This window comes from Micrasema longulum, unplaced genomic scaffold, assembly GCF_059751315.1.
Source record: "Micrasema longulum isolate JH-2025_06_02 unplaced genomic scaffold, ASM5975131v1 h1tg001772l, whole genome shotgun sequence".
Lineage (NCBI taxonomy): Eukaryota > Metazoa > Arthropoda > Insecta > Trichoptera > Brachycentridae > Micrasema > Micrasema longulum.
Window position 1 is genome coordinate 160691 of NW_028278947.1, and position 26225 is coordinate 186915.

At 31.7% G+C, this 26225-nt stretch overlaps 1 protein-coding gene across 1 annotated transcript in view; it reads right to left on the reverse strand.

The window, feature by feature from the left end:
* The window catches only part of LOC148274047 (lachesin-like), a 122993-nt gene extending 97779 nt beyond the window's left edge, over positions 1 to 25214 (reverse strand). The window contains exon 1 of the mRNA XM_088237705.1: positions 24868 to 25214. The gene's annotated coding sequence lies outside the window, so the exon portion shown is untranslated. The remainder of the gene's footprint in view (positions 1 to 24867) is intronic.
* Positions 25215 to 26225: the final 1011 nt, after the last annotated feature.

The window sequence follows — 26225 nt, forward strand, 5'->3', positions numbered from 1 at the left end:
ACATTATGTACAAAAAGTTAAATAAATAAAAAAAAGTTTTTTTTTTCGTGAAAATAATAATTATTTAAATATTTGAAAAGCGTTATTATTTCTTCCGGCGCCAGGTAGCCTAAGCATGTTATAACCAATTAAGTTCATTTTCCGGATGCTTTGTTTATTGTTTGCAAAACGAAATTTTTATTTGCTTTGTGAGGTGACTGCCTAAATTATTAATTAACAGGAACAATTATTCTGTTCCGCGAAACGAAATATGATAAAACGCTTGCCTAATTTATTCCGGAGTTAATATTAAAAATATAATGTCATTGGAATACCTTTGTACACAATTTTAATAATATGATGTCGTAATAAAAATGTTCGTTGTGTTTGACGATTAATTATACAATTAAATTTATTTGCAAATAAGAATCCTTGTAAAATGGAGTGTAATTTGCGAATCTGAGGTGTTGAGTTAAAATTTAATTTAATCCAAATCTAAGTAATGTTAAGTTATGTAATTAGTCAATGTAATTGACTTGTGAATAATAATCTAATTGGGACGAGTTGTGGTGTCAAGTGCGGTCAGGTCCACAAACCTGTGTCCAGGTGGACAAAAATACAGTTATGTGTTTAAAATATAATTAAAACCCTATTTGTGGGTTTTGGACATGATAGGTACTCTCAGGCAAAAATCCTTGAAACGAAAATCGAGTGAAAATACGCCGACCTCGTGTGTAGTTGTTGGCGCGTTTACCAACCACGCTTTAGGAATTATATAAATAACGTTAATTACCGATTATCAATAATTATAACATGTACTAAAAATGAGGTTTTTTCAAATAAATCGGTATTTACGTAGTTTTCGATTAAAAAATACGTAGCATTTTCGCTTCAATATTTTTGTTTACAAAAATCTAAGCTTTTTTTTGGTTTTAATAGTTAAAACAACGCATTAAAAATTGAAACAAGATTTTTTAAGGATCTCGAATTACAAAAATCTAATCATTTCTCAAAAAAATGTAAGAGATATTACTAAAATTGTTTATCTTCAATATTTTAAGTTCGTCAAAATTTTTGTAGACAAGGTCTGGATTCAACTCCCTGGGGGGTTGTTAACATAAACATACTACAAAGAGATGAAGAACATATAAGATAAGGTAATATAGAAGTCTAGGCATCTGCAGGGCTTATAGCTTATGCAGGGTTTAAGTGGCTACTTAACACATTTAATAAACTTCACCCTTATGCCCATATCATAACCTTCAATTCTTTCATCTGTTGATGTTTGTGAAGTATAAGAGCTAAAACCAATATTTATGCGGGTGAGATTCATCTTATTGAATTATTTCAACTACATACCTAAACGCCTGAATATTTTTTTAAAATTTCAATACTTCTTCATGGACCAGGTGGATTTATCAACAATATTATTATTGACAAGACATAAACCCTGTGGATGCTTTGACTTCTATTTGAATTTATTTATTTTGAAAACGTTTATGAACATTACGAAAATATTTTAATGCATACATAACACAAAAAAATTAATACCAAAATTTGAATATAAAGATGGTAAAATAAAAATACCCAGCAATTAAAGGAAAAATAATGTTATCCTATCTGAACTTTTTTTCACTTATTTGAAAAATGCCGATATCCGAAGAGATACGGTTGAGTAAAGACATTGCTCTTCCTACAGGCATTACCATCGGCAGGTTGGTTCTGCCAGCAGGAAGATAAAACAGCTTAAGCTGCCTATGTCTAAGGTAGTCATTAGGATTATTATATTACTTAATCTCAAATGCTCTTCATCTCTGTTGTAATAAATTAAAATTATTAACTGTTTACTTTTATGAATAGATTTTTACTTATAAGAGATAGACCCCCTCCTACAACGTTTTTTGTAACTATAGATACGCGCAATTACAGTGAAATGAAAATCTTCTTTATCTTTAAAATTATTGCAACACAGAGAGAAAATATTTTTGATAAAGAAATATAGGAGTCTAGGCATTTACAGGGCTTATGATCTGCCATCGGCTAATTAAAGTGGCTACTTTTCACACTGTGTAACATTCACCATTCTGCCTATGTTTATGTTATTTACATTGGCAGAATGGTAAATGTTATACAGTGTGTGTATAGTGGCCACTTAAACCCGCCAATGACAGGTCATAAGCCCTGTAAATGCCTAGACTCCTTTATTACTTTCTCAAAAATGTTTTTTCTCTTTGTTGCGACAAATTTAAGTATGAACAACTCCCTAGGGAGTAAATGCAGCCAGTCTGCAAGCATTTGGATATACTCAAACATTGTTGAAAAATTTTTTGACCAATTTTTTGTATTTATTTATTAATCTTAGAAATTTTTGCTAAATGAAATTTTTGCGCGCAATTCCAGAAACGCCTGAACTGGCAAAAGCAGGGTTTTTACATAATATAACGAAATAACTTAATAGACATTTTATTGTAATCGAATTTTCATCTGATTCTCCGTAATGATATTACCTCCCCTTTATTCTTCCTTCGTCATTTTGATCTTATATGATTGGCTTATTTCCCAAAAAAGACAAGAATTGATAAGATTACCCGATTTGATATAAAGAAATCACCTGGGAAGTAAAAAATGAAAGGTTTAGTTCAGAACTCAATATTTTGGGACAGAAGTGTCCAGAAAATACGAGGAATTATATTTCTTCTCTGTAATATAAAAAGGGAGAAAAATCATCAATTTTTAAAATGAGAATTTCAAGAAATAAAAAATAAAATATTCAAAAGTTATCTGCATATTACAATGACATATTATTTTCTTTAAGTTTTTATTTCATTTCAGTTCTACATAAAGCAGCCAGCCGTAGAAAAGAAAAACTAAGATATTGGGCCTTTGGTGAAAAGAGTAAATAATCAAATCCACACTACAGTTGAATGGTTTTAACTTTGACGAATGATAAATAGTGGATGCATTAGTATTTTCTTATGATACAAAAATTAATTTAATTGTGTATTTAACCAGTTTTAATATTTTTTTAAGTCTGGCTGACCACAAAACCCAAGATGCGTTTTTCAGGATCTTCTAATATAGGCAGAATGGCGAATGTTACACAGTATGTTAAGTGGCCACTTAAACCTGCCAACGACAGGTGTAGACTTTTATATTCCCTTCTCAAAAAAGTACTTTATCGCTGTTGTAAATATGTTTGATGTATTATATAAATATCAATATATATTCTAACCCTGAAATGGAGGTAAAAACTTACACAATTCATTGGTAGTTAACAAAATATTATTTTGTGTGCTAATAAAAATATTGTTAAATTATTGCTCGTCACAAATTTGCCGTTTGTTCGAAGGAACGCCAAAAGCGGATTATTAGTTCAGGAATCCGTAAAACGTTTCAAAGAGAAATTCAATTAATTTTGTAAAGTGCTTTCATCTTCGATTCAGAAACAAAGGGTTTATTTGGAAATATTGATTCGGTCAACATTGAGAAGGTTAATAAATAAATGCCAGTAGGATTCAGGGTTGCCATTTTTTTTTGAGATAAAGATTCTAGAGCAAATATTTTGGCGCATGAAAAAAAAATGGATAATGGCGTTCTATGCAAACATTTTCACATTATTTGTAATGCTTTAAAGCAATTTTTATTACCCTATCGGATATATTTTAAAGAATAAAAATTTATTACTTAATTTAATTAAAATAAAAAGTCAAATGAACTAAAAAAACACTTGAACTATGGGATGACGGAGAGATCAAAGTGGTAAAGGAGAGGAAAAAATAAATATGTGAATAATGACACTTTCAGCGTGATTTGAATGAATGGGTAACTTTGACTTTAAAGGGTTGATTATTCCACAGTCGAGCAACTACATTGAGCAGTGTGAAGGGTGATTTTGTCACAGAAGAAATAGCCCATCTTAATATTATATATATAATTTTTATGTACGTGTGTATGTCACTGAAGTCCTCTTAAGCGACTGGACCAATTTTGATGAATTTTTTGTGTGTGTTTGAGTGGGTCCTCGGAAGGTTTAGATACACAATTAGACCCGGTAGATAGCTTGTGATATTGCATTCATTTTTAAATTTTGCTTTGGGCACCAGCAAATTACTCAATGACAAAACGGAAAGATTAAAGTGTCAAACTCCATGTCACTCAGTAGGTATATAGTTTATCTAAAATTCAAATTTCATAAAAACGTTTGCTGAACCAGCGAATAACAGGTAAGCTTACGCTTGGATAGGACAATGTCTGCCGAGTCCACTAGTGTTGTATAAATGAATAAAATATAAACGCCTGCATAAAACCTATTCTCCTCTCCGGATGCGAATTGTGGCACCTCGTCTAGGCCCAAACCTGCAAAATTCTCAGTTTCAAGAATGATATCTTGGGTGAGCGGTGCTTTGAATTTGTAAGTAATAAAGTAATAAGAGAACGAACGCAGCAAACTCCGGTGATAACTGTCATCAAGCAAAGGTGATATTGTCGGCTTAGCAAAATGACTCGCCTACAATCTGTATTAAATGCCGCAGCGATACTTATTTTCGGAATCTCTAAGTTCAGTCATATCACTCCACTACTTCGGGAACTACACTGGCTACGTTTTCCACAGAGGGTCGAATACAAACTCTGTTGGCTTATGTATAAGTCACTGCACAACTCTGCTCCGGAATATCTAAGGGAACTATGCATTCCAGATGAACTAGCTGACAGGCGTCTCACGCTTAGATCAGCTACGTCTACGTCGAAAGGAAAAGTTATTATACCTCTACGCAAACAGCGCACTAAATTTAGTGAACGCGCATTTGCGGTCGCAGGCCCTATGGCATGGAATGCTCTCCCAGCAGAGGTGCGAGGCTGTGAAAGTGAAGTGATGTTTCGGAAAAAACTTAAAACCCACTTGTTCTCTAAATCATTTGAATAAATCCGTAGCACGTGACAACAAAATAAATTGTTTTAATTAAATTACAAATTTAAAAGCTTCAATTAAATTAATTTAACAATAGAATCACTATGTAAAGCGCCCTTGAGATGTTTTATTACGAAAATGGCGCTATATAAGTTTTCCATAATAATAATAATTAACCATGTGCTGCGATTGCCTCCTGAGATTATTAACCACGCTTGCCTACTTTACAAGGTATCAGGTTCTCAACGTTCTGAACGTTTCATGCTGACTGTTTGTTGGCAGTTCGTATCAGAATTACGGGACGTGAACCTGACTTGAAAGAATGCACAAAAGCTGGCAGCTGAAAAAAACGATTAGAAGACCTTTGCGGACATCAGATGCTCCAACCAGAAAGCGGTTATTGAATGATGATGGTGATGTTTAAATTTATATCCATAAGATACAGCATGCCAATGACATCAACCCAGATGATAGACGCTTCAATGGTGTCCGAAACGGTGGTTTGATGTGCTTTTCTTAGCACTAGGAAAAACCACAAAAAAAAACCTATTCATTTTTATTTATTTATAAAACACTTTATATACATATACAATATGTTTACATGTTTAGAACGATGGGCATATTTCCTTAAAGCGATTTCTTCCTACCTACCCAAACTGTTTAGTTTGCAAAAATGACAAATAGATAAATATATTCAAGATATATAAAATAGAGTGGGCTGATGATGTATATTTTTTAAATATTTTTTTAGACATCAAAGTTAAAAGGGTCTTAAAAGTTGAATTTTAAATCACATTGAGCGTAAAAATGATTAAAACAAATTATTCCATACTCTTTTTGGCCCTCAACCTATGTTTGGAGTTTATAACTGTTTGAATATTTTGTGAACTATTTATATTGATAAAATTATTTATTTGTTAGTAAAGATATAACATAATCACATTACAAATTCGAACACGATTTAAAACTACCGAATTGGAAAAAGTTTACACTCCGCGGAACTAATTCCGTTGAGCGCCTGACTAATATTGACGAAAACAATGTCTCATTTAAACAATGCTACCCGTTTATTACAAAACAAAGTGTAACTCACGTCCTTAGATGCTTATTTTATAATTAAATTAGACTGATTTTTTACTTAAATACGAAATGACAGCCAAAATGGACTTTTTCGAAAATTTCAAGCTCTGGTAAGTAGGATAAAATATTTTAAAATATTTTTTTGCGTTCCGAGTAATCCAAAAGGCAATTTTTAAAACCCTTTTCATTTCAAATTCGGAAAAAAAAATTATCTGCCCACCCTTATATAGAATCTTATAATTTCATACAGAATTTAAAAGAAAAAAATAGACTAAACTATGAAGAGAGGAAATGAGATGCGAAGGAAAGAAGAAGGAGAAAGTAACAACTCGAACATTTAGATAGTGACATTTCAATCCTGATTCAAATGTGAATAAAGAATGGGGCGTCTCTAACATTAGTGAGTAGATTATTCCACAATCAGCAGCTACTACTGTAGAAGAGGTGGAAAAAAAATTACAGCGATTATAAATTTTATTCATTACATTATGTATAAAACAGACGATCTTTTTTATGTTTTCAATACTTTGCCTGTTGATAATACAATAAAAAAATATGTAGATAATAACATAATTAGTATTCAACAAAAGTAATGTTAAAATTAGTCACCGCTTAATTACGAGTACAACTACTTAATTTCATATTGGACAATGTATTTTTTTTCCTTATTTATATAACAATATTTTGAGTTTGTCCAAATGTTTGTAGACAAAAGACTGAATTCCACGCCCTGGGAAATAATTAAGATTTCTCTAAAAAGTCGTTTAGATAATCTTAATGACATAAGATAAGCTTAATGACTCCCTTGGGGGTGACATCCAGTCTTTTGTTTACAAACATTTGGACAAACTCAAATTATTGTTATAAAACAAACTGCTTCAAGAAAAAGATTAAAATTTGGATTATTATTTTCAAGCGTTGCCTAGCATGTGAAATAATTTTATCAAATTAATCACTTCCCAACAATAATGGTCTCAGCTCTATAACTTCATTTAGATCAACGGGTGGGAGATTCAAGAAATATGGATGGAATGTTGCACAGTGTGTAAAATGGCCGCTTAAATCAGCCAACGATAGGACATAATCCCTGTAAATGCCTAGACTTCCATATTCCCGTCACATAAATGTACTCCATCTGTTAAGTACTGACTTTACATTTTCTATGCTGGCAACTCTAAATATTCCGTTCCTTCCCAAATCCTTCCTATTTCAAATTCTTGTGCTTCTACCGTTCTGTGAGCAAGTCACATGTAAAAAGTTGCGTCTCTGATAAATCTTTATCATATTCTCGTCAGCATATTCGTACAAATTGAAGTTTTGTGTTATATCAACAGCTAAATTATACAGTTCATCATCATCTACACGATACTGGTATCCGTGTTACAGAAATAGTGAAGTGCTTCATATTTGAAACAATCGGAAGAACATTAAAAGTGAGTTATAACAATTACCATATAGTCCACTAAACTAAAAATCCCGCTGTTATCAGTGCTCAATGCCAGAGAGGCGTTGAACTGACCAAACATTCCTATTTGGTCTTTCGAGCCGGATTATTATCAATTATTTCCTAAAAATTATTCTCGATTCCTATTACAGCCTTATATGAAGTTTTCATCGTTGTTCATTTGTCTTCCATATTTTCTTCCATTTGTCCACCGGTGACGCGCAAATTCAAATAACGTTCGAAAATTCATTCGATTCGTAATTCATGTAGTAGGTAGGTACCTACACAATATTTCTAGTGTATGCGTTATGTTTAATTGTCTTTTTTACCACTGAACTATAAATCCCGCTTTTATCAGAGCTCAATGCCTGAGAGGCGTTGCACTGACCAAACACAATCCCTGTTGTATTTTGTCTACATTATTAATATGTTTTACGTGAATTGCGCACGTAACTAACGTTGTTTTATTTTTATTATTTTTTCTTAATTTTTGTCATTACCGTTTTGTTTTTAAAAATAAATATTGGTGTTTTAATAATGTATCTAAACATTTCAAATCAAGTGGCCATTTTAACGAGTTGTAAATAACTCACTGTTAGAAAACGGAAATCAAATTGGGGTAGAGTGGGGTTCGAACTTCGAACCTCTGATCCAGGAGGCCGCTTCGCTAGCCACCGGACCATATCCAGATTTTTTTTTTTTTAAACTTTTACTTTGTAAGAACTATAACTGTTACCTTTATTTTATTTTTGTACATTTTTTTGTTTATTTTGTCATCAACAATTTATTATAAAAGCTCTCTTGGTGTTTGATGTATAAAAAAATCATAGTTAGAAATAAATTATTTGAAATCAAATATACTTCACACAATTTGGTTCCTGGGTAAGTTGAAATAATTTATTATTTTATTTCATTTTAAATAATTTTTAATGAATTATTTATATTTTTCTTTACTTAGAATCTGTTAGTGGTCCCATGGTTTGAGTAACAAAATCGCAAATTAAAAATCCACGGTTCAAATTCCATGCAACATCGATTGATTTTCTAATAATGAGTTATTTACAACTCGTTGAAAATAACACCTAAAAATTAAATATCGGTTTGAATCGTTAAAAAGCAAATATTCATTTTTAAAAAAAAATATATGCCATTTACTTTTTAAAAAATACGAAAATAATAAATTCTTGTGAAAGATTTGGTCAATTTAGTACGTTTGCTAACCAGGATTTTTTCAAGTTTTTGATGTACGTTGAAAATATTTCTCCCGGTCAATCAAAGTGTTCTTATTTTTTCAAGTTTTTTTTTTATTAAACAGTAAAGCAAGAATGAGAAAAGGGAGGATTTTTTTTATTCCGTATATTTTTTTTTGATGATTGGTACTCATTTATTTTGAAAAAAGATTAAAGTTCTCACTTTTATAAAAAATTGATTTTTGCTCTTTTATACATCCATAAATTTAAAACCTTAAAAAAGTAAGATGTGTATTAAAACATATTCAGAATTATTTTTTTTACACTACGGCTATATTTGTGATTTATTTGTAAATCTGACTTTCAAATTATTCTGTTTGTTGCAAATATGGTAACCTCTACTTGAAGAAATGAAAAATTAGAAATCTACGAAATAAAATTTATTGTTTTTTATTGTTTCTTGACGTTATATTTACCAGTTATAAATACAACATTAATTGATTAAAATAAATTTGATATATAAAATATTTATTTATACAAAGATACATATTACAAAAAAATAATAACGTTTCCCCAACTCTTTGAGATCAAGAGCCCTGTGTTAAGTTGTGAAGCAAAATAATGGAGTGAAAGCATACATATTATTAAAGACTACTAAAAATTAAATTAAAACATAAATATAAGTTAAAATAAACATCTGGACAACACGCTTAATTTTATATAAATCTATGCAATTTCTCGCAGCAGTATCTTGCAATGGTCTCTTCCCTTGGACAAAATTGTACACATCTCCAGAAAACAGCGTTCGTTTTGGAAAACTAAGTATGTTCATCCAGGACATTGAACACTTTTGGGGCCACAAAAGATAATTTCTCTGAACAAATGCCTTACGTGTTGCAAATAATAGGAAAACCTTGCACAAAGATATATACTAAGTTAAAGCTATTTATTCATTTATTCAATGGCCTACGCCTTTAACAAAGTAAAAATAATAATAAAAAACAATTTAAATTAAACATAATACAAAACATCTGTGCACAAGTGATGAAAATAAAGATTCATAAATTCAGAAGAAAATAAAGAAAAATTAAACAAAAAATTAGAGCATAGGTGTGCAGCAAATTAACAAAAAATGATGAGCTAAAATATAAAACAGTATTAAAGTAACAGAGGCGATGTATCATAGTACGAGGATAAACAGTAAAACAAGTAAAATACTCGGTACATTTTTAAAATTAAAAAAAAAGTGATTGAAAAGAAATTATTTCGATTTGTATAAAGATAAATTAAATTAATACAAATTTCCAAGTTTGTTTGCTAACATGTGGAGCCGTGGAATAAGTGAGTATTAAGCATAGTTTGAACTATGAAAATCAACATAAAAAATAGTATTTTGTCTCGTTCCACGCTGTCTCACATAAAAATATACACTATTTGAATTATATTTAAATCTATTGTTGTATTCGTTTTTTGAGATTAGCTCAAGCTTAAGAAAGGTGGATTTTGCCGGGTTTGTACCCTTATTTTTGTGTCTATTACTTTTTTTATTTTTTATCGTTAGGGTTAATGCTTTACAAGCTTCTAACGTCACTGCGACTTGTGAAGATCTATTGTGACGGGTCCCCGTGAATAGTTCTCGCCCTTCAAGTCGAGATCTATAAAGAGCCTGGCTACTGTGCTAAGGCGGGAGTTCACATTTTGGTAAATCTTCCACTCCAAGCCCAGATTCGTAAAGCATCGGGCTATTAGGTAGGGGGCGAGCTCTTTAATATCCTCATGGTTAACCAGTGGTCCCTCGAAGTTGCGGCTTCTTTGTGTGTCGGTATATATAGATATATATTTTTTTAAATTGTAAATTCTTTATTTAGATAACCAATAGCCAAATATAAAACAAAACAAATTACAAATAAGCCAATTACAGGTCATCACAAGTAGCATCACAGTTAGTTAAAAAAGAGCAAAAATGTGTTGTTTTTTTTTTAAATAAATATTTGCGTTCTTAGAATTTACCCAAATATTTAATTTTGAGGGCCATTTTCAAAGAGTTGTAAATAATTCACTTATGTTGATAATTTTAACCGTGTTATTTCTCTAATTAACCTGCTTCAATCACCAAAATCTTATATCCCGATACACATAAAAATCATTCAAACCTCTTTATTATGTATGACATACAATTGCTTTTAATAATTTTTTCGTATTTGAGGCGGATTTTGGTTCCATTTCCTCAAAACTGTATTTATTATCACCCTGAATATAGGAAATACTTGAACATACATTTTAAAAATACTTTTCAAAGCGTTAAACAACGATGAAATTAATAATCCCCTAAAACCAAAAATTTAATTTTTATTTTTCTCCAAATTTTTACTAAGGCTTTTAATAAATGAAACCATTTTTTTTTTTCTACAATTTTATAAGGTTTTTAGATATAACCTCCATTTTCATTGCGTAATTCCGATTGTTTAAATATGGAAATCATCCCCTTAAAATGCCCACCGCAGCCTCAATAAAGCTTATTAAGTATATTATGTATGTAAGTCCCGGGAAAAGAAAAATTACGGTTTAAGTTCAAAGACCATACACAAATGTATGGAATAAATCAAATTTAAGGCTCTTAGGCCTAAAGAAAATTTAATTTTTAAAAAGGTTTCTCTTTTAGCTTTTGAATATATTCTTATGTACAGTTCTTTTAAAAAATCAAAGGAAAATTTAACACATCGGAAAGCACCATACCACGTAAATGAAACTATATAAATCCACGTACCAAAAATATGTATTAACGTTTTCAGTTTATTAAGTTCAAACAAACAAACCATCACGCCGTTTCCCCGTAGAGGTAGGCAGATGGGATAGAACGCCATATCACAATATCTTAGCATGCAGACCTCACTTCCTCTACATTCATACATCTTCTCATGCACGCATGCCGATTATACCTTCTTTTGACATATCCATCTTGAGGTATTTGATGAACTTGACCGTGCCATGTCTTTTTCGGTCTTTCTCGTTTTCTGCATCCATCAACGTTCTTTCGCTGTCCATTTGCTCTACATGTCCAAACCAACGCAGCATCCCTTTTTTGATTCTGTCGATAACGCATGTCTCAGCCTTACACACTTCACGGATATCGGCATTTGTGCACCTATAATACTTCGTTTTACCACACATTTGCCTGATTGATCGCATTTCGACAGCATTCAGCCTACTTTCATTATCATTTTTCCAATTTCATACTTCGCTCCCATACATTAGGGTTGGCATTTTACTATTTTAAAAACCCATTAAGTTTATACAAACATACCATAAGGTTTCTGTGTACACGTGGATGAAGAATACAGTTCTGTGTGTTAAATCGATTCAGAATCCTGGACAAGCGTTTTCGAATCGATAAAATAATTACTAAAATAAACTCGGGTAAAATAATAACAAATAAGGAAATCGAGTTTAGGTGTTATTATGATGATCATAAGATGAAGTCATGGTACGTTTTAGGTGGTTAACTCTTAAAAAACTGTGGTAAATAATTCCTTTGCGCGCGGTGATGTAAAACATGAAACCACAAGCAAAAGACAGAATATTCTTAAGTTCAAATGTTTAAAAAAAAAACATAGTGACACACTGTTTCAAAAGTCTCATTCCATAATTTATAAATATAATTTAGCCCTGTTATAGCAAAATAAATTCAAAATCGTAAATACGCCGGTCATCTTACATGCGTACGTCCCCATCACCGTCAGTAATTGAATGAATATGTTTCACACATACACTGGCCACAGATAACCTTAACGGTCTTCTTAACAATCATAAATAAGTAAAACAATAACATTATATTTTAAATATGCTTCGAAGAAATTGCTTGTCAAAAAAAATATTTGTTCTTTTCTCCTTTGCGTCTTTTACCTTCTGTTATATTTTTCCTGTTATAAATGGAATATATATTTTTTCTTATTTTTTCGATTTGTTTACTTTTTAAACACTGTGTTTTTTTTCATGAAATAACTATTTGAAACTCTTCAAAAATATTTTTGTGGATAAAATCTTTTTAAAAATACATATATAGGTTGGGATAAAGTAATTTCGTGTTTCGCGCCATTTTTTTTTTAAATAAGTATATCTCGTTCATTATTGATTACATCGAATCATACGATACGGCATTGTAAAGGTATAAGTATGAGTGTATACCACAATGTTGAAAGTATTTCGCTTGGTAGGTTTAGTCGTGAACTATCGTGCGTCGAGTATAGAGGTCTAAAAGGAAGAGATTCACCATATTTTACATTTTTACTACCCGAAAGGGAAAAACGCGTCGAAAGCGACCAAAAAAATTTGCGATGTATACGGAGCCGATATTTTTTTGGTTCGTGCCACACAACAGTAGTTTAAGCGATTTCGTTCTGATGTAGTAAAGATGAATGATGCACCACGCTCTGGCAGGCCTGTCGTCAAAAATGTTGATAGAATCATGGAAAATATTGAAATAGACCGTCATGTTAGCAGTGGTAGCATCGTTTAGAAGCTGAATATTGATCACAAAATTGTTTTGAACCGTTTGCAGAAGGCTGGATAAAAACAAAGCTCGATATTTGGGTGCTACGTGAGCTGACGCAAAAAAACCTCATGGACTAAATTCCAATTTGCGTATCACTGCTGAATCGCAACAAAATCGACCCATCTTTGGAGCGGATGGTGACAAGTGATGAAAATTGGATCATTTACGACAATGTCAAGCGACAAAGATCGTAGTCGAAAGCCAACGAAGCGGCCCCAGCCAGTAAGGTGTTGCTGTGTGTTTGGTTGGATTGGCGAGGTATTATGAGCTACTATGAGCTTCTCCTCCATGGCCCGACGCTCAATTTTGCCCTTTACTGTGAACAACTCGATCTTTTGAAGCTAACGATCGAACAGAAGCGGCCAGCATTGGTGAATAGGAGAGGAATCGTGTTTTACCAGGACAACGCTAGCCCGCAAACATGTTTGATGACGCGCCAGCAGCTCCGGAAGCTCGCATGGGAAGTTCTTATGCGTCCACCCTACAGTCCGGACCTGGCACCAAGTGACTACTACCTGTTCCTGTCTATGGCCAACTTATAGTATACATGAGAATACTTTTGTTTAAAAAAAATGTTCTTCGGTAGCCATAAAATAGGGTGGTTAGTGTTGTATATTATGGCCTGCCTTCCATTGTAATAGGACACGACTTAGACCAGGCCCATATATTAAAAAAGAAATTAAATTTAAATATTTCCCTCCTAGAACTGTGAAGTACTTGCTTACTAGTCTTTCGTAGTCACTCACTGTGCGGCGGTTACCCTAGACAAACGGCTTACTTGGCCCAACAGTTGCGCCCTAGAGGCTAAAATTCAATTGTACCTACGCTTTGACCGTTATAAAGGCAGCTTTGAGCCCCGTGTAATTCCCCACTGATCCAACGCCCTTCTATTGCCGAATTTTACAAACCAATTCCTTGTGATTGTTGAGTAAACCTCATTATTAACGCTTACGATAGAACTTCTCATAAAATTCTGAAATTCTAAAACTCATGTACATTGGTCGCGAGGAAGTGATTGAAAATTTCTTGTGAAAGCGTTTACGTAAAACCCGACAAAATTTATTTATTTCGACGGCTTACGCCTTTGACAAAGTATAGAAAAGTATTGAAAAACAATTAAAATAAAACAAAACACCTGAAAACAGTATGAAAAATATAGATACATGAAATAAAATCAGCAGAAAATATGGAAATAATAATTAAAAATTAAATAAGAAATTATAACATAGGTATGCAGAAAATTAACAATAAATAAAGGGTTTCAATAAAAAAGTATTGAAGTAACAGAGGCGATGTATCATAGCATAAACAGTAAAACAAGTATTTCATTTAGTACATGTTTATAATTTTTTTTTAAAAGTAATGATTTTAATTAGTATCAAGATAAATTAAATAAATCTAAGCTTCCATGTTTGTTTGCTAACATGTGGAATCGTGGAATAGTTGAGTATTTGGCATAGTTTAAACTATGCAAATCAACAGCAAAATAAGTGTTTTGTCTCGTCCCACGCTGTCTCACATAAAAATTCACACTATTAAAAAGTTCGGGGCTGTCTAGAACATTATTTAATAACTTGAAAAGCAGCGCTAAATCACTAATACTCATAAATTTAAATGTGTCCTGTATTCACATAATATCACAAGGACGCAGTCCTAGGCGAACAACATTCAGTGGTTTTACAAGCTTTTTGTAATCACCTATTTAAGTGACATTTGTATGGAACACGTGAGAAATTAATTTACTCGTACATGGGATCGTTCGAAGGATAAACCCATATTGTTCGAATTGAATATTGCCACCGGCTATCTACGAGTAGGTGCCTGTCAGTAAAATCCACTTTGTCGATTTCGTCGATATTAGTCCTTGACTAACGAAACGATATACGCCATTACGAGCCAGTGATAACCAGTGTGATTACACCATTTAGACAAATTACGTCACAGACTATTCAAATCATAAGGAAAAGACATTTATTTAATTATTTATTTATACTTTTATTTAAACTTTAACATTGTTTTTAATCTTTTATTCTTTTTTTATGCAGCATAATGTTCTCTCACTGGGGTGTCCCGTGCCGAGGGAAACATTTTACAAAATGTGAAACATACCTAAGATTAGCTTTTTAACAAAGTAAACAAAATAATTACAGCTTGCCCACCACATAACGCACACCGCATCTGAGGACATAAGTCTCCTTGGCGGTGCCCACATACACGGAAAATTTGCTCGTTGTCAAACGAGAAAAGCTATCCGAAGGACCTCTCTGAAATCTGGTAGCCTTTGTGCTGAAAGAAAGTAATCCAGAAGTACATAATATGTACTTCATTGGATTGAGAAGAAAGGGAAGTGAATTCTTCACTGACTGGAATTAAATTGATTCGACATGATCAATTCGCCGAAATTATTACAAAACTTTTTAAAAGCCTTGAAATTCTTTTTAGAAGCCACCAGATCTGTATATCCGACAGGACCTATAACAGGGCCACGGATAGTAGCGAGAAGCTCCATTCAGTAATCATAGAGAAGCGGAAAGGGACAAGACCACAGGATGTATTCAAAAGATTGGTTAGGATATCCGCAGCAGCACGAAGGGGAGTCGACAATATTAAAAACAAATAATTTTTGATTAAATTTACCATGACCTGATAAAAACTGCGTAGTCCAGTGATCGGGGATAACCCAAAAAGATTCTAAGCGCTGACGGATTGAAGGAAAAAAAAGAAAGGTAACCCTCCCTGAAGGGGAAGATTTCCATCGCAATTGCCAAGCATTAAGAAAAGCATTTAAAGTCAATAATAACAATAAAAAAAACGTAATTTATCCAATTAACCTAATTATAATTAACATAATAAAAAATAAAATAACAAAAGCATTCATAAAAAATAAAACCAATTCATATAGACTAATTTAAAAACAATCATAAACAGTGCATACATTTTACATATTTGGCTTGATCCACTCATCGATCCGTGCGCAACCCACCTCCACTTTCCATTTCTTAAAAGCAATTTTATATTTTGAGAACTTACTAATTGTCTTTATTGATAATGGAAGTGGATTGTACACTTTAACCGAGTAGAGGGTCAATCCTCTTTGACCGAAGGTTGTATTTATTATTTTATTTTTTTGCAGCATCAGGGTGGAGTATCTAGTAACTCTTGTATTTGAAACGGAAGGTAGAGAATAATGTTTACGTGCGTATAGTTACAAAGTTTTAACATAAAGTTGTTTTATAGATTTGACATTAAGATTTTCAAATATACCGAGGGAGCTAGTTCTGATTGGGACTCTTAAGATAATTTTTAATAAAGCTTTTTGTGCAATTATTATTTGCTTAATCATCCCCATCCAATTATCCCATTTGCATTTTATAAAAACATTACTGCCCACTGTTTTGTTCATCATCTAAGGTGCGTGGGATTCGTACTATAATCCCACCTTTTCTGTAACTAAGCAGAAGGACCTACAGGCTACCTACCGTAGCCTACGCATAAATACAGCTGGGATCTTCCTCCTTTCTAGTGTAACGTTGCGGACACATTCGTCAACGGTATTCATTCATTTTTTCATACATTATTCATTTATTAGTTTAAACATACAATGTTACAAAAATGGCACAAAAAACATTCTGGCAAATTCTGCTTGTACTAGGACTAGGCTCAGTATATGAAGGGTCGGCAAGCCAGAAATATTAATACGCCTAATGTTGCAATCGGTTCCTATATGGGCAAATGCCTGTTCTAAGAAACCGATTTGTTGCGGCAAATATGGTTTTCAAATGTGTTTCCTATAAATAAAAACAATATTGAAGAAATAAAAAAACAGTTATAGCCCAAAAGAGAAGAAAAGAAAAAAAATTACAGTTTACATTAAATGTAAAAATACAAATAAATATGTAAATATAAAGCATACATACTTCATACATACATATACACATACATACATATATACACACATATACATGCATATACATATATATACACACATACATACACAATATATATGCACATGCGAAAATACAATAAATTTATATATTATTCAATGGGATAGCATAATATTTAGATTACTATCCTCAATAAATTCTCCAATTCCTTACTTCCAATGTCTGTCAACCAAATTTTTGAATTTCTTTTCAATACTGATGGTTTATCAGATTTCCAAAATGACGGTATCAGGTATCCCATCAAAATTCCATTGACGTGAGTCTCACTACTGATAAATAAAAAAATTAATTACTATTATACAGAATTCATTCATTGCTCAAACAGTATCGCTTTCCATAGTGTCTCAAACAGTATCCATTATTGTCTCAAACAGTATCGCTTTCCATAGTGACCCAATTTTAGCATGTTGTACGACAAACCTTGGTCGAGCCATATCGATGTTAGTATTTGGGAAATAATACAGACATGGATTATTCGAGGGCAAACATGATTTTATTACCTATTATAGCTACTGGTGAGATGTCTTGACATTTAAATAGGACAAGAAGAAAGTTATCTACTAAAATCATAACACCTGTAATTTACTTTTAAATAAATCTATTTTCCAAATATCGAATATGATTTGTTCTCGAGCTCAAATTATCTTGGAGGTCTCTACATATCAATGAAGTTAAAGTGTAGTTTGTATTTAATATCAGCCCATGCAAATGTCCATAGTTGATCTATTTTTCAATTTTAATATTTTTCTAAAACTTTACCTGTGCCAATATTTTAATATATAATAATGTTTGTTTTTGTTTGTTTGTGTTTGTTACATAATACTTTTACACTAAAAATGTATTATGTAACTAAGTAGACATTATAATAATAAATATGTACATCTCCCCTCCCCTCCTTATCCTCTCTTCAAGCATTTTTGTCCTTATCCCGCCCAATTTACAGTAACTAAATGTTCTTAAAATTAATATTTAAAAAATCTTTGATTATTGAGAACATGAAAGAGACATTTTGATACGTATAAATTGTATGTATTTATTTGATTTGTAATATATTTTCTTTACTAACTTTGTATACTATGTGGAAATCTGTTATAAGTTCTGAGTTTATACACTATATTTGTTTGTTTACTAAAAATATGTATGTAGAACTGTTGATTTCCCTAATAAAATAAAATAAATAAATAAAATTAAGCAAATTCTTCATTTCAACAGAGAGGAAAAACATTTTTGAGAAGGGAATATGGAAGTCTACGGATTTACAAGGCTTATGACCTGTCATTGGCTGGTTTGAGTGGCCACTTTATACACTGTGTAACATTCACCATTCTGCCCATGTTTGAACATCCACATTTCCTCAATTCTTCCATCTGTTGACTTTCGTGAAGTAAAAGAGCTGAAACCTTACACCTGAAATGTTACACAGTGTGTAAAGTGGCCACTTAAACCAACCAATGACAGGTCATAAGCCCTGTAAATGCCTAGACTTCCATATTCCCTATTAAAAAATCTTTTCCCTCGTTGAAATAAATGTTTATATGAACAACTCCTTAGGAAGAAAATTCAGCCAGTCTGCAAGCATTTGGACATGATCAAACATTGTTGAATTACTACCTGGTAAAAGAAGAAGTATAAAAATTGGAAAATTGTTTTCAGGCGTTGCCTAGTAGGTGACTTGGTTGAGCTGGATGAATCTCACTAGCGTGATAAAGGTTGAGGAAATGTGGATGTTCAAATATGGGCAGAAGGTTGAATGTTACACAGTGTGTAAAGTGGCCACTTAAACCAGCCAATGATAGGTCATAAGCCCTGTAAATGCCTAGACGTTCGTATCCCCTTCTCAAAAACGTTTTCCCCCTCTGTTGAAATAAATTTTAATATGAACATCTCCCTAGGGAGGAAATCCAGCCAGTCTGCAAGCATTTGGACATAATCTAACATTGGCAAATTATTCTACCGAATCCCAAAAGGAACACTCTACACACACACTACAAGAAGTCAAACTAGAGGATGGGTCACGGGGTTTATCACAAACTCGGAATTCGGGCAAAGAGATTCTAGGTTTCTGGGCCCTAAAATATTGAATATGTTACCGGAACATTGTTAAACCATGACCCGGATTCAATTTTTAAATATTGATAAAAATTGGTTACTGGGTTTAGGTCGAAAAAATCGGAAAATTTACTCAAAATACATTCTTTAATAATAAATAGTATGAATCAATATTGTACAACTGATTAGTCAATTAACTAGAAGGTAGTAATGTTGTTGTTTATTTTTGCATAAAAATGTCTGCCTTAAAACAGGTTGTACCTAGTTAGGCGAACTAGACATGATCCAGAGAAATCTATTTCCTAAGTGTGTATGTAGTAGATAAAGTTTTTGTTATTTTGTTATTTTGTTAATACACTATAATTATTTTTATTATTTTTTCTTAATTTCATTTAATGTTCCCTAAAATCTATTAATACAAATAGCGATCGCCTAAAATGTGCACTTATAAAAATTTGTGCTATGTACATAGGGCGTACTGATACGATAATTATTGTGTCGATAAATTTAAATTTTCGTTCTTTACAGTTGTTAATTTATAACTAAATGTCCGCTTTGTATGTATCTTTGTGTCCTTTATGATGATCAATTAACATGTGTGTATTTGAATAAAGGTTTACATGCAATTGGTGTCTTTCATTCGTCGAGTGGGAAGTCAGTTCTCTCATAACCTTTAAAAATTAACCTAACCCTCGCGGAGTTATGGTCGTCACTGACTCACCTAACCTAACCTAACCTTACCTAACCCAACCTAACCTAACCCAACCGACTAGGGCAAAAGGGCCCTTCCTCAAAACACTGAGCTGGCTGAAAGCATAGAGGTACTGTATGAAAGTAAGGAGAGGTCTGGACTGACTTCCTTACTTAAAATATAATTTAGTTTACCCATGCATTATTCTTGTCTGATTGCTGATGTAAGTTGTAAAGAATCACAATCATTATACTTTACAAGAAGTCTCGGGTTCAATTCCCGGCATCGTTGACATGAAATTTTTATTTAAAAATGTGTTTTTACACTGTAATATTTTTTAGCCCCTAGACTGGTACCTGAAGCGTAAGACTGATCATTTTACCTTCATGTAACAAAAAAATATCAAGATAAGCTTCGATTGGTGTACCAATGCAGTGCCCTATTCACCATTAAGTGTGAAAACGGGGATGATGATGATGATCTATATATTAAATTAAACAAACTCGAACTTAATATAAGTTATTTTTAAATGAACTCTATAAATTTAAATTCATTATTTTTTAGGCTAAAAAAATAAGAGAGTAATTATCCTTGACACCGTAATTAGTCTTCTGTATTTAAGTTGGTCATTGAATTTCGTAAAATTATATTATCATAGCCACAGATTGTGTGAATTCTCTTGGCTTAAATCCAGCTTTAAGCACCAAACTTATAATTAAAAGGAAGACTGTATTAATTCGTCCTTGGAAAAGCTATATTCACATAGTTTGGGAAATTTTCAACATAGCTCAGGATCGAAACTCATTGCCATAGAATGTTCATGAAAAGATTTTCGAATCAATTGATAATATAACATAAAAAAGCCATAAACTAAATACGGTAAAACTCCAATTATCCGGAATACGATTAATTAGTGCCAAACCTAATTCGAGTAAGAAGAAATTTGTGAAGTTGGATTAACCATTAACCTTTGAAAAGAATCGCAAAATTTACTCTTAGATAATTTTTATCTTGCTTTTGAAATAAAAAAGCCAATCAGAATCACATTCAAAACTTTAAAAATTTTGGAATAATTTTTAAAACATAAAATAAGTAAGGGGATGGATAAAATTAAAAACATAATAAAACCAAACCAACCATATCACACATATGAAAGTAGGGACAAAAAAAAAATACCAATGAGGAGAAAAACAGAATCGTAAAACTTATTGTACGAGGGATTAAAGCTTATGAATTACCTGAAAAAATTAAAGAAATTGAAAGAATTGAAATATTTCAAATTAATTTGAAAAATTTCAAATTGATTTGAAAAAATATCTTCTTGAGAAATTTCAATGAAAAATTGAAATGTTATTTAAAGTTTATATTAGTTTTTAAGATGTACTATTTTTAACTTACTTAATTAAGCAAAAATAAATAATTAATAAATAAAAAATAAATAAACACATCTAGCAAAGTTAATTGCTTTGACGGGGAAATTCGTTTCCGAGCAGCGAAGTCCCGTACGAGTATACGCTTTATGAGAGTTTTTTTATTTTTATTTAAATCTTAAAGTAGGGCACACATATCATACATATTGTTATGTGTGTTCTAATAATGACATTGCAAATATATTTAATTTATAAATTGTTTATTACATATGTCTTGACGATTATTTTAAATTTTGATATGTTTTTCTTCATAAATATTTTTTTCCATCTCGTAATACATTTTAATTGCTTTAAATAAAATTGAATTTTGTGACTTTGCCTTTTTCCTAAATGGAAGTCTAATTTTGTTCTTTTCTCTAGTATTGTGATCGTGTTCATGCTGGTTCCGATCAGTTTTTATTTCCGGATTACGATTCGGATATTTGGCAATCAAGATATCTGGAGTTCGGATAAACGGAGTTCTACTATACATACTGCCGCTGGAAAGGAAATAATACCAAACGACGTATAACAAATTCTACAGAAGAGCCAATTAGAGAATTTTTATTTCTTAATCAATAAAAAAATATCATGCATACGTATTATTTTGGCGTCATTCCTACAAAATTTAAATAAAAATTAAATAATTTACAGGGCTTATGACTATTTTACCACTTTACGCACTGTGTAACATTCACCATGTCGTATATCTTGTCATTACATTGGACATATCTTGTCTATGTTTTAAAATCCACATTTCCTCAACTTTTTTATCTGTAGACTTTTGTGGAGTAAAGAAGCTGTAACCATTATCATATGGGTGAGATTTATCCGGCTGAACCAATTCACCTACTAGGCAACGCCTGAAAATAATGTTCTATTTTTTATACTTCTTCTTATACCGGTTAATAAATTCAACAATATTTTGAGTATGTCTAATTATTTGCAGACAGTCTGGATTTTGTTTCTTCGGAGTTATTTAGATTAAACTTTGTTGCAACAGAGAGGGAAAACATTTTCGAGTGGAAAATATACATTATCAATTTATTATGAAACTGACACTTCTAGAACATTTCTGATTCACGTATATCTTGTCAGACGAATAGAGGAATCTTCTTGCCATCACTTAAGTCCTACGTCTTACTTAACATGAGACCAAACCCTTCAAAGGACGAGCGAGGAAGACTACTAAACTTAATCAAGAGGTCAGGATCTAGACCAACCGGTTTACTAATTAGATTTATGCCCTTATTTCTTCCCTTGAGGAAATGTTATTAATTAGAAGTTAAAATTAATAAAGGGGGTTGATGATCGGAAATAGGGAAGTTCAGTGCGATGGAAAATAGGACATGATGAATGTTTTCTTAGACGCGGTAAGAATTACACGTAGTAATGCTAAAGACAAACTTTTCTTGTTTACATTTAAATCAAGATTGAAATGTCATCTCAGTGTTTGAGTTAGTTTTTTCTTCTTCTTCTTTTCTTCCCATCCTATCTCCCCTCTTCATAGTATATTAAAATGTTTAGTTATTTTTTGTTTCAAATTTTGTATTAAATTATTACATTCTGCATGAACCTAGAATTAACCTAGAATATGTCCATGTACATTTAACTCCTTAATGCTTTATGCTTTAAGACAATATGCCCCTCGTCATATGTATGTAAATCGTATATACGAGTTTATTTAAATGGTTAAATAAATGTAGAATGCTGCCAGCCATAGAAAAGTGAATTGAATTGTGAAAAGAGTAAATAATAAAATATACACAACAGTTGGAATATGTTTTACTTAAACAAGGGATAAACAATGCATGCATTTGTTTTTTTTTACTCAAATTTTTATTTTATCAGTCAACCATAACCTTAGATGTACATTTTGCAGAAAATAATTAATCCTTGTTAACGTCTAATGTATAGTGTATCATTATGTATTGAAAATATTATTTTGTTTATATTATTAAGGGAACTAATTTGTAATGATTCACTACATTCGTTTGTTAAAGGTAGTAAATAAAAATGTAAAATAAAAAAAAAAAATAAAGCTTGCAATTTGTAGAAAATAGACCGATCCTTATTCAATCTTTGAATGCATGAGTTGAAATTCTGTATAAAATCTTTTTTTTTATAATACGCATTTTAAAATTGATTTATTTATAAAATGAATGTATTTATCCACTTTTATTAGATTTTTAGAGGCATTAATCTTCCTATCAGCATGTGTACCGTAAGGTTTTCCTAGTTCTGTAGGTGTTTTATGCAAACAGAAAAATACCGTTTTTGTGATCAACACTATTTTCAGAAGTAGATAGATAGATAGTTTTCTGTATGAAAGCTAACTGGCAGTTTTTAGTATGACATGGAGTTGACCTTACAACACCCAAAAACATCAACTTCCCACCTTTTCAAAATTGTGGACTGGCTGCTTTCTGCATAACTACGTTTGATTGCGCATTCATTTGTAGAACGATTATTCTCAAAAATGTACGAAAAAAATTTTGTTTTAACAGGTTTACGTGAACGCGTGTTCAACCAATTTATTATGGCATTGTAATAGATTTCCGGTTCCCGGATAACCATGTTTGTGGATGTTTAGCGTGTTTAGATGTCAGGAAAACTCACCGTCTTCATTATGATCGTAATACAACGTCACATGTCAGTTTCTTCAACTTCACACGAAAGTTGATTAAAAAAATTGTCACATATCACAATTTGATAAATACAAAAGTACAACATGTTATACTTAATCAATGTTTCAACCCTTTGACTACACAAAAGTCAACAGATGGAAGAGTTTGGGATGTGGATGTTTAAACAAAGGCAGAATGGTAAATGTTACACAGTGTGTAAAGTGGTCACTTAAAAACGTCAATGACAGGTCATAAACCCTGTAAATGCCTAGGCATATTTTCTTCTATTTTTTTCCTTTCCTGTTGTAATCAATTGAAATATTTGTTTTGATAGTCTTATCAATTTTTAAATACGTTTATTTTTAACACCCTTAAGGGAACTTTCAAAAATATTTGCGTTAATATGATTAACCAAAATTTTTCAACATTGGACCATTTTTAACAAAGTGTAAATAACTGACTAATCGAAAATGGGATTCAAGTTGGGTACGAGTAGAGTTCAAACTTTGGTTCTCTGATATGTTATTCTGCAACATTAGTCACGGCATCACAACCCAATATTAAATAATCTTAAAAATATTAACACTTCTTAACGTGAGCCAGCGCGTCAAAAACACAAGTCCAAGATCCTAGTTCCATTTCACACACATAAGTGTATTCTTCATTCGTCTGGACACAAATATAAAAAAATAACTAATCAAATAAAAATATACGCTCGGGTTTCAATAAAAATGTTTTTGTAAATGCTTAATTCAAAACACATAACTAAAATAAAATTTTACTTTGCGGAAAACGAAATATTTTTTTTAATAAAGTATACTTGTATTTTTTTCTTTCTTAAATTTCTTAAAATATAAACAAGGGACTTAGTTTTGAAAATGCAATGATCAAAAACCTATTAAAAATATTATATTTATTACTTATTTTTTTATTTTTTTTAATCATCGGTACACAACATTGGAATGTAAGTTTTAAAATAAATTACAATCTTACCTCACTCCATCCATAAAATAAGAAAAACAAAAATAAATGACGAAAAAATAATTGTTTTTATTTGAATATTTTTTTAAAAGATAAAATAATCACTTGTAATGTTGATTATTTAATAATGTCTCAATAAACATCACTTGAATAAATTAATTTATTACACATTATTGGATCACTTATTTTTTTTTCACAAACTATACATTTTTATGTTGAGATAGTTTATGTCTAGTTAACACAAGCGAAACATACAAGGGTAAACTTTCAAAACAGGAAACCGTAACGGAGGCTTAACAAATGGAGCCTTTATCTGTGACGTCTACGTCCCGTCAAGGGGCGTCGCGACGCTCTACTGAAACGCCGTCGGGGGTGGATTTGCGAAATAGATAGAGCGCCTGCGCGGAAACCTGAATCTAGATGATTTTACAGCATCCATGGGATAAGGGATGATTATACAAGTAGGATGTGTAAGAGATAAAGGACGAAGGATTTTAAGGTTCAATTCGAAAGTGTTTACTTTTTGTCCCGAAAGAAAAAATTTAATTTTTCTGGAATCAGTTCACACTATTTAATTATAGAGAGATTTTTTTAACAAACAAAACAGTGGTATTACAATTTTATCAAAATTTTGCAAAATGACTTGTTAGAAACAAAAGATAAATTTATATTAATTAAAGTTTCAGCTCTTTATCTTCCCAAATATAAACACATTAAATAATTTAAGGAATATGGATGTTCACGATGTGTAAAGTGGTCACTTAAACCATCCAATGACAGGTCATAAGCCTTGTAAAGTAAATTTCTTAACTTCTACATACTCTTCTATAAAATGTTCTTCACGTCTGTTATAATGTATGTTATAACCACCTACTCACTTTTCAATGTCGACTAGCTTCAAGACGTACCCGTTGTTAACGAAAAGGCGGAATGTAAATGAAAATCGAATTTCATTCAGTTTTGTGATTGGGAAATATTTGAGAAAGAGTAAGAACATGGAATGGATACCTACCTTTAATATGTTCTGAATTTTCTTTAATTTCTGGCTCTGGGTGACGAAATGAACTATAAAAAGTTACAATGTTTTCCATGACGCGCGACGATTCCAACCACTTTTTATCCGATTTTATGTGAAATAAAAATGTAGTTTGGTTTTCCTTCTAAATTCGAATCTTCTAATTTTGAATATCTTCTATCTTTATGTTAGGTAGGTACCATAAAGATGGGTCATGGGAAGGTTGGGAAAAAAGGTAATCAGCCAGGAATAGTATCGATAAATGCTGTTATTTACTTAACACCCGTATCTTCGTCAAAACACCAATTATTAAACCAACATGCAAAACCCACTATACACCTTCACCATAGTTGCT